Source organism: Conger conger, chromosome 4, assembly GCF_963514075.1.
Source record: "Conger conger chromosome 4, fConCon1.1, whole genome shotgun sequence".
Lineage (NCBI taxonomy): Eukaryota > Metazoa > Chordata > Actinopteri > Anguilliformes > Congridae > Conger > Conger conger.
This window is the reverse complement of record NC_083763.1, coordinates 3,283,967-3,294,196: the sequence shown is the minus strand read 5'-3', so window position 1 is coordinate 3,294,196 and position 10,230 is coordinate 3,283,967.

Here is a 10,230-nt window from a genome sequence, read left to right as displayed (position 1 = left end):
CCTGTGAACAAGGAAACGCAGACAGAGGTATTGTGGGGTACGGGGGACCCCCTGTCCCTTGTAGGGAGGGGAGGGGAGTCTTGTGGGCTCCCCCAGGGAGGGACAAGTCTGGTGTCTGGCTCTGGAGAGACGGGGGCCCATTCTGTGTCCCTGCGGGGGGTGCTGTAACACCCCGCCGGGAATTTCGGGGTGTCTCTGGGAATAGGGCCGTGTGTGGGGTACCCCCTTGTGTTGGACCCTGCGGGGCGCAGGCAGAGGTCAGGAGCCCCCGCTGTGAGGTGGCTGTACTTCCTGTGGGGGGTACAGGGGACCCCTGGGATCTCTGGGGAACCCCAAAAAACTCCTGCCCGGTGGGGGTGGGGGGCAGCTCACTCCATCCGCACACTGGAGGTGCCTGGGGAGGCCAGAAGAAGAGGAGGCTTAAGACTTGATGTCATGTTTATTGGAAGAAGTAATACTACCTTGATATGTTACAGACTTTCATTTACACCGGGTAGGTGTAATAATATATAGCATTACATTGTAATATTTTCATGTTGACACTGAGTGTAGTTGTGATGAATTAGCCAGTTCAGATTGAGACTGTCTTGCTGACAGTAATTTGCTGTCATTACTGGCTGTAGGGGAACCCCCTGCCCTTCCTGTGTCCACATTGCATTCATTTCCCAAATACAGCCGTTAGCATAACGCAGGCCAGTCCTGCTGAAAGCAACCATTTCCATCACTCCCCGAAGAGGAAAAACAAACATCTCATCTTCATCAAATGTGCAAAGCAAAGGATTTATTTTAAAGTAATTTATTGCAATTATCGCAAAGTTAAATTATCCTTTGGGGCATCTCCGAGACCTTCCGGTTGAAATACTCGTGTTGAGAGAGGGTATAGCTTTGATTAAGGAAAGATGTTTTTTTGTTCGTTTTTGTTGCGATAGCTATAAATTAACGAAAGCGGTGGACTTTATGCAGTTTTATTTTTAATAGTCTGGACTTAACATGGACTCACCCCAAGGGAGACACATTCCACAACACAGTACCCCCATCACTCTGATAGGATATTGGATTTCTGTTTAGAGGAAACAGTGCCCCCTACTGGCTCACCGATGCTACTTCCAGCAGAGTAACCCAAACTGCAGCTATCTCTCGCACACAGGAAAGCCTAGTCTGAATTTAGGCTTATATCCTGATGGGGTTGTCGGTTCAAACTGGATACGGTAGAAATTGACCACTCCATTTTTTGACATATACACCCACAGCCCCTCATGTACAGTGATATATCCAGTGTTAATTGAATGCAGAATTGATATTACTGCAATAGGAACCACATATACAGTACATTGTAAGACTTAATATAACACCGTGTTTTTGTGGTTGGCAGGGGTGCTGTAAAATTTAGGTATGATTGACTGACAGGGGCCCCTCAAAAGATATGGATTTTCTGGAGTGGTGGGGCCCAGTGAGTGATCTTTTCATGGGGCCCAAAACCCCTGGTATTTAGACACAGGTAAACGGTCCATTCAGACCAGGGAGGGAAAAGTAACCGCTGGGCCTCAAAAAGTCCTTAATGAGCCTTTCACCATTTCCCCCAGATACCTGCCAGGGGGTGAGAAGGGGGTGGGGGAGGAGGGTTAAGAGGGGAGTTTTGGGTGGGGGGGGGGTTGGGGGGCCAGGGAGACCAGCAGAACTAACTTTAATTCTTGTCGTCCGACCCCTTTGCAAGGTATGGGAAAAATAGCATCAAACCGAGAGTTTTTTTTTTCTTTTTAGGAACGAGGGAGAGATTTACTGAGGGTTTTTTTTACTGAATGGAAAAAAGAAAGGAGAAAAGAATTAAAAAGGAAAGAGAATCCACGTCCCGGGTCAATGGAGAGAGGGAGAGAAAGAGAGAGAGAGAGAGAGAGAGAGGGGTAGGGACATGCCCTTTCCCTGGTGTTGATATTTCTCTCAATGGCCTCCTATCTTCCCTCTTACACTGGACATTTCAGGGGCCCCTCTCGACACACTAAATTTGGCCATTGTACATTTTGGGTGTGGTGGGGGGGGGGGAGTTGGGGGGGGGGGGGTAGGCTCTAGCCTGATAGCAAGGTGAGGAGGCATTTTGAGGGTGTGAGGTGTGTGTGTGTGTGTGGGGGGGGGGGATGCAGAACTAAGAGTTCAGTTTTTATCTGTGATCACTGTAGGGTCTCTAGGGTTTTCAGCGCACTTGTCCCTGGTTATGGATGTGCACTTTATTGTACATCGCTCTGGATAACAGTGTCTGCCAAATGACTATAATGTAACGTAATGTAGTGTAACCTGTCCATTACCTTCATAGCCCCCCCCCCCCAACCCTCCCCCCGGTCCAGCTGCAATGGGAATGCTCTCTTCTTTTTCCCTCCGAAACTCTTCCCTCCGAAAATTGTAATGAGCCCCTCGGGTTTGGTGAATAGCGGGGGCTATTGTTCTGCCCCGGGACCATTAAACCGCCCCCTGGGCAAACAGAACTGCCCCCTTCCTTTATGCCGGCCCAGCGGCCCTCAAACAGGGGGCTGGAGGGACACAGAAGGGGCCTGCTTTTTGGGTGCTGTCTTTTTTGAACCCCCCTTTCATCGATGGTCTCACCGTCAAAGGGGAGGCTCCAGGTTGGTTTTTAGCAGGAATATATCGCTGGATTTGTCTTGTTTGGCCGTGCGGAGATGTGATGTGAACATAATTGACAATGGAGCCTCAGAATGCCAAAACCGGACTGGAACAGGGAATGATAGAGTGGATTATAGATCATGTTTATAGCCTAGTTATCCATACACAAAGAGAGAGAGAGAGAGAGAGAGAGAGAGAGAGAGAGAGAGAGAGAGAGAGAGAGAGAGAGCTGGAGAGCAAAATGCGAAATGTGTGCATTTGATCCCATTTGGCCTCATGTAAACTGTTAGCAATACATGTACATGATCGTTTTACTGCGTATGAAATATGTAACCTATTCTTATGAATTTATGTACGTCATATGGTTTTCTGGCCTCCCGTACATTTGGGAGGTATATTTTCTTTTTTCTTTTTCTTTTTAACAACATATCGGAGACCAACTTTGACAGGGGTCGGGGACATCTCCCACACAATACTGAGAAATGTCCAATTTGTCATCTCCACGAATCAATAAATCCCCAATTGCAATTTCCTCATCGCGATCGCTGAGAGACGGAACAAAAAATACCCGTTCCATTCTCGCTTTGTCGCGTTTGCATAAATTGGTCGTCACAAGTGTTCGATTAGTGAAATAGCGATCGTTTACTAGTCAATGGCGTTTTTTTCGTTTGCAAATTACTTACCCCACTTCCGTTCACGTGCAGTAAATTAATGGCGGTAGCATTTCAAGCACCCAGCCACGTTGCAGGTGAGTAATTAATGTATTAGAAAACAATCAACATGTCTTAACGTGTGCCTTGATATCACAGTTTGTTCATGAAACGCCAGTTGATTGAAAACCATCACAAACTTGGAAACTATAGAGACGGGTAACAGCAAATTAGCTCATAGCGAATTAGTCTCTTCTGTATGCTATTAGTATTAGTATTAACCTCGTTCTCAAAACGCACTGTCATGCTATTTAAAATGACCAGAAAACATCTAATGTAGAACAATCTTCATCTGTCACTAGTTTCTTAGCGTCTACAAAAAAGGCCGTACTGATGTAGTTGTCACGCGCCCTCCCCCATCTCTGCACTTTGACTGAAGTATTACGTTATTACATTATTGGCATTTGCAGAAGTATTTGAAGTATTTTGTGCGGGAGTAACCTGCTGTAAAATCCAGCTATGACTTGCTTGAAATTACCAGCTACGGTTTCAAAACCTAGCTTGTTTCAGTATGTCTCAATATGTCTTGTCATCAAACAGTTTGCCGCACGTACAGAATGTACACAAATTAATAATCTATTAAAAGTATAGTCTAGCAAATTCTGGTCTAAAGAAAGAGTAAGCTGAGTGAATTGTGCATGACAGTCTTGTCTTTATATGAAACGATATTACATATCTTACGTATCACAGTTATCAACAAGTTAAGGAATTTTGTCTGGCAACAAGTGGGAATTTGGCCCGGGGGCACTTTACGACAGTATGAATACAACTGAAATGAACCAATGAAATGTCCACTGTAAAAAAAAAAAAAAATCAGGTTACAGTGACATCATTCACATGACAACCGGGCGACGGGCGCCATTGGATACGAGCCGCTTAAATTTCATGCGTCTCAGCCGCGCTGATTGTGGAGCGCTGTCATGTTCGGAGGCTAACGCTGTCTGTCATGCCGGGGCTACGGGTCACGTTACATTCACAGCGCGATTAGAGCCCCCGCTTCCCACCAAAAACGTGGGAAGTCGGGGGGGCCGCTGATTTCAGATACAGGAAAATACCGGTGGTAATTTCCGTATTTTCCTGCTGGTGTCCTCTGACAAAATGATCGTCGGTCTTGAATACATGTTTGGTGGCAATTTTAAGAATAGCGGCTGAAGTCAGTAATTAATGTAGGCTGGGTATAAAAATGTACGTGCCAAAAATGTCGTCAGGTACTGTGTGTAATGTGAGGATGTTTGTTTATCCGAATTGTCCTCGCTAAATTCCATGGATTCCATTATACCGGTTTTTTTGGACATGATTTTCATTTTATTTTGTACATTGCTGAAGCTCTGATTTGACCTGGTGCAGCTCAGAAAATTCGGAGAATGAATGTGGCTGTGATGCTGAGGAGGTGTATGATTCACTACTGAATGCAGCAGGAGTTCTAGAACACTGACTTAGAATTTTGGAAGAAAGAAAAAAACATTCCAAAAAACATACTCTCCAAAGGGGTTAAAGGTCGTGTTGCCTGTTTGTCACGGAAAAGAGTGAAAGGCCCTAATTCTCTGCCCTGAAAGAATCGCCTCACACTGCTCTCCAGCGTCCAGATGATCCGTCAAAAGTGTCGCGTCCAGAACTAGGGGCAGCTCTTCCGCATCCTCCACTGATGTCCGACGTCAGCAAAATCAGCACGCTCCCTACGGACAGTCAAAATTCCTGCTTTGTGAAAATCTAGGTTAATTCTGCAATGATTTTACACCGTGAAAGTGACACGGGCCACAACTCTGTTCTGTCAAGGCTGGAAATAAATGTAATGTTTGCTTGAAACTTTGCAGCCGAAGCTGTCTTCAACAGACCTCGCTCACTTTGTGCACTTTTGACAGCTTGGTTTTGCCCTGAAAACGAGATGGCCATTGTATTCTACACTGCAGAATATATTGGCACTTACATAATTTATTTACGCCATTTTTGGGTTATTTTCTCATAAACGAATGTCCCTCAGGAGGTGGGGGGGATCAGGCACCTCTGTGGCCCCAGATCGTCCATCATTCGGGGTCCTAATGGAGTTGTCATATCAGCAGACCTCCTGCCGGGGCCCAGGTTATGACGGTACTGATTCCGAGCGCAACGCAGCGACAAATTTCAGCAGCAGGACGTCTGTGGGCCCACGGCCTGCTTGCCTGGGGGCAGGAAAGCTACCTGTAGCCCCCCCCCCCAAACCCATCCCCGCTGAGAAAGGCCCCACGCTGGGGCACCATGCCACGCCGGTTATTCGATTAGCCGCCGCAAACCGCTCAGTGGCTCTCTCTGTTCTCCGCCCCCCCCCCCCCCCCAGACTCTGGACTCCAGCCGGGCAGAACACACAGTTACCCCGGGAGGGGGTAAAAGAACACGATCAAGAAATGAAAGGCAGCCGGCTCGTAGGATATGAATAATAACTGCCTGACGAGCTGCCGGAGGCGCACGTCGCCTGTAACTGCCTGTTGCCATGACGTCGTCAGGGTGACAGCAGAGGAAAGCGCCCCCTACTGGGCTCCAGGCTGGCGGTGCAGGCGTTTAGAAACAGCTCCCCGTCACGTGTGTGTGTGTGTGTGTGTGTGTGTGTGCATGTGTGTATGTGTGCGTGTGGGAGTGTATGTGTGAGTGTGTGTGTGTGTGTGTGTGTGTGTGTGTGTGTGTGTGTGCGTGTGTGTGTGTGTGTGTGTGTGAGTGCGTGTCTGTGTGTGAGTGTACGTGTGTGTGTGTGTGAGAGTGAAAGTATGTGTTTGTGTGGGAGTATGTGTGTGTGTGTGTGTGTGTGTGTGAGAGTGTATGTGTGTGCATGTTCGTGTGTGTGTGAGTGCGTGTCCGTGTGTGAGTGTACGTGTGTGTGTGCGAGTGTGTGGGAGTATGTGTGTTTGTGTGTGCGTGTGTGGGAGTGTAGGTGTGTGTGTGTGTATGTCACAAATCTTGAGTATTTTTTATTATTATTGTAGGTCGGCAGCAGTTGGAATTCTCCAGTATAATCATTATTACCCACAGTAATGTTTAAATTAACATTATGATTATAGTATCATAATTAAAGTATCATAATGATTATAGTATCATAATTAAAGTGTAATAATGATTAAAGTATGCTCATTATTGTGGGTTCATTTTGTCCTGATGTCCCCTCAGGTCCGGAGCATGAAGCTGAAATGAGTGGATCATAGAGAAGCAGATCATAGATACAGAGCAGCTGAAATCAGTCACTGACCGCAATATTTGAGCACCCATTTTGAGACCGGACCTTGTGTCCTAGAGTTGTTATGCTTTCCATGCAGATCGTGCAGAGAACACGTTAGCCCTTTAAGCAGTGAGGTCACAAATACGCGATTGGAATGTCCTTAGCTGAACATTCTAATGCTGATGTCACAGTCACTGCTGGCAAGTGAAAGTGGCGGAGTTCTGGAACACTGACTTGGAATTTTGAAGAAAATTGAAAGCTCACTCATCAAGGGGTTAAAGGTCGTGTTGCCTATTTGTCACAGAAAAGAGTGAAAGGCCCAAATTCTCTGCCCTGAAAGAATCACTTGACTCTGCTCTGCAGCGTCCGGAGAATCCGTCAAACGTGACGTGTCCCGGACTCGGGGCAACCTTTTCGCATCCTCCGCTAATGGCCGACGTCAGCAAAAAGCTCTGGGAACCTTCGCGGTTGTTAGTTTTCAGGCTGGACCTGAACGATGTAATTTGCACATCCACAGAGGGGCAGGGGGCCTTTTGCAGGGTTGTAGGGGGGGGGGGTGTAGCCCCAGATAAAGGGCTGCACTGTAATAATTAACTGGGGAAAACGATTCGTTTTGGAAGGACCAGGCCTGGAACACAGGGAGGCAGGAGATAAGTGATGATGAACGTTAGTCACAAGCGTCCAGCTGCGGACGGCTTTCTCATGGACCTTCAGGCCGGCAGGATTGATGTTCCGGCACGTTTGACCCCCCCTGCTGCAGCACACAGCCAGCAGAGCCCCTGGCCTTTCCCCTGGAGACGGACCGAGTTAGGCTCTGTTACATTAACAGCTCTGACATTATTATTCACGTGTAAAAACAGTGTTTGAAATGTGCTGGACAGGGCAGTTCAGGAGTGAATACCTACAGGAACAGGGTTGGGCAGCCCTGCTGTAGCTGTTGAATGTCTAACTGCCACTACTTCAGACTATTACTATGACTACTGCAACTCTTAGCCTACTACAGTACTACTATTCATAATAATAGCAAATACAATTTCCCTCTCAGGCAACACTAAAAACAGGGGCCTCAAACACCAGTCCTGGAGGGCTGCAGTGTCTGCAGGTTTAACTCCAGTCCTGGAGGGCCGCAGTGTCTGCAGGTTTAACTCCAGTCCTGGAGGGCCGCAGTGTCTGCAGGTTTAACTCCAGTCCTGGAGGGCCGCAGTGTCTGCTGTTCTTTTGCGGTTTCCTGACAGTGAGCAGCCTGCTTGGATTTAAGGCCTCGGAAAGAACCCAATCAATGACTTAGATTAATCGCTAGAGTTCTGGGACGTACCATAAAAACCAGCAGACACTGCAGCCCAGCAGTATTTCGGTTTGGGATCTCCGATTTAAATTACTGTAATTTGTTGCTAATATGTTGCCGTTGGCGTTGTACAGAGGTGTACAGTTCCTGCCATTCTAAACACACTGGAACACAAATCACGCTAAATGTGACCGTAATGGGCAACTAATGGGAACAAAAGTGCATGGTTCAAGATATTTTGAAGAGTCATATCCTTTTTGTGTGGCAAGTCCTACACAAACAAATGTGGGCCCGGAATAAAATAAAATCTTCCCTTTGTAACATTGGAAGAATGTTTTTCTCCTTTTAAGTGGTGGTGCATTTGTAGTGTTAACAGTTCATATTTTACATCTGTTTCAACCAAATATACCTACTTTGACACGTCTGAGAGTTCAAAAACTATTTCTTCTGAGTTCTGAAATTTCAATCCGTTTTGCCAGCGGCAACGGGAATAGGATATGTTGTCACTGGGGCACACAGCAGGAAAAATAGCCACAAGCGTGTAGAAGTGTGCTTTTGTGCGTTTGGTTTATTGGGGGGGGGTGTAAATCTAAAACTGACAGGCCACACGTTCCCCGCGAGTTTAAACGTGCTCCTGCGATTCGGGTCTCCAGACTCTTTCATGCCGGGGTCCGGGGAGAAAATGAAACTGCAACGTGATCCCCAAACAGCCATCCTCCGCTCCACATCAAAAGAGGAGGATCGAATCGCATCGAACGCTGCTCTGCTCCTGACCTCTGACCTCCAATCTCGGCACTCTTCTTTACTTAAGACGACACAACCTGGGCTGAGAACATTTCATTCGTCAAACACGTCAAGCACTTTTCTCTGGCATTGTGGTAAACTAGGGGAAAATAGGGGCTTATAGCTCTTATATGCTCTAAACTGAACAGATAACAGAGAAGATTTGTGATATTTAGTGATTAGTCCCATCAGAGTGGTGGCCCTAAACAAGAATGAAGCGGAGGGAAGTGATCAAGAGTGGTGGAAGGAATCACAAACTGTATGGGGGGGGTTGTTGCTGACTGTGGACCAGGGAACTGAACATATGAACACAATGAACATATATTTAAAAAGTGTAATAAAGTGCTTGACTGCAGCATCTCCGGGGCAAGACACATGGACCATATGAGCTAGTCTACAGAGTATGTATCCTGGGTATAGAAATGTAAGGTTTAAAAATTTTATGAGTAGTTTTTTATGCTTTTAGTCAATGTTTTTCCACTTCTTTCACTTACCAGTCCTGATTGTGACCACATTCTAATCACATATTTCTGACCTCACACCTTAAAGGGTTTTTTATATGGATTTTATTTTATTTTATATCCGTTGTGGAAATGCATGAGTACACGAAACATTTTTTTTTGTGATTAACCATTTGCAGATATATCAGTAAATATTTATTCACTGTTATGTGTTTTAATATCTTGAAAGTGGCAACAGTTTGTATATTTACTATTTATAATAATGTGAAGATTTGCAGTAGCTTTGATGATATATTTCATTTAAATATATTTATTTGGGACGTGAGGGGTGGGGGGAGGGCCTGAGCTGTGGGGTACGATGTGTTTCCCAGGGTGAACATGAAAGAGCAGGGGCGACCCGCCGGTGCTGACAGGTAGGACGGGGGTCCTGCTTGGGGATCTGTGGAGGGAGGGGGGACGGGGGTCAAGGCCCCCTTTTGTCTGGGGGGTGCAGTGGCATGGAGTGCCTTTTTTTCATCCTGTCGCTCTCTTTTTGGGAATTATTATTTAATGAAAACAGCATAACAAACAAATCAAAAACTATTTTTTGAAAATCCCTAAATACCACACAGTCACAGTGATATTGAAAAAAATATTTGAAGAAAAAAAAACCCCCCATAATTGAGCAGACGAAGTGCGATCTGGCCTCCAGCTGATCTCCAGGCTGGCATTGTCCTGTCCTGAGCTGAGTGAGGTGGGGGGGCTGGGGGGCAGGGGGGGGGCTGTTTTGAATGTGAAAGGGTACCCACCTCCGCGCCGCGTCCCGGGGCAGTGGCGGGGTGTGAAAGGGACGCTCGGCGCTGGCGGCCTCGCAGGGCGGCGTCCCCCACGGCCCCTCCCCGGGGCCCCCCCTCACATTCACGTCAGCTCCGCTTTCCACACCGCTCACTCCGCGCTCTATAGCCCCCCCCCGCTCCGCGCTCTGAGCTCCCCCCGTAATCCCACCCCCTAGCGGGGCGGTGTGAGCGCCGTCCTGGCTGGGCAACGGTGGCAGAACAGTCGCCGTTTTAACCGACCCCGCACCCCTCCGCTCGCTGGACGCTGGATGCACAGTGGCATGGCTGGGGGGGGGGGTTGGGATACAGCGGGTAGGATGCTGGAGTGGAGTGGGGGGGGCTTGAACAAAAGCCTGGCAATGGAAGATGGAATAAAAAG